Here is a 338-nt window from a genome sequence, read left to right on the forward strand (position 1 = left end):
AATAAAAAAAAAAAAATCCAAGGGGACCAGCAAAATTCATAGATTCGTTCATAACTTGTTAAATCAAACTATGCTGCAACTACTATATATATATATATGCTAATTGATATACTCATCTCCACTTTGATTGAATGCTCGAGAAAGTTGAAAGTGTAAAATCAGAGAGACCACTACTACTGAGTTTGGAGGTGCCCACCAGGAAGATACCAGTTGCGCTTCGGTGATATGAATTGCAAAGACACGCACGTAGAGGGCTTTTGCCAGAACCTTGATCTGGTTGCCTGCAGGAGCAGCAGGAAGATGCCATAAGTGTCTCCTACTATTATATATGTATAAGC

This window comes from Triticum dicoccoides, chromosome 1B (assembly GCF_002162155.2).
Source record: "Triticum dicoccoides isolate Atlit2015 ecotype Zavitan chromosome 1B, WEW_v2.0, whole genome shotgun sequence".
Classification (NCBI taxonomy): Eukaryota; Viridiplantae; Streptophyta; class Magnoliopsida; order Poales; family Poaceae; genus Triticum; species Triticum dicoccoides.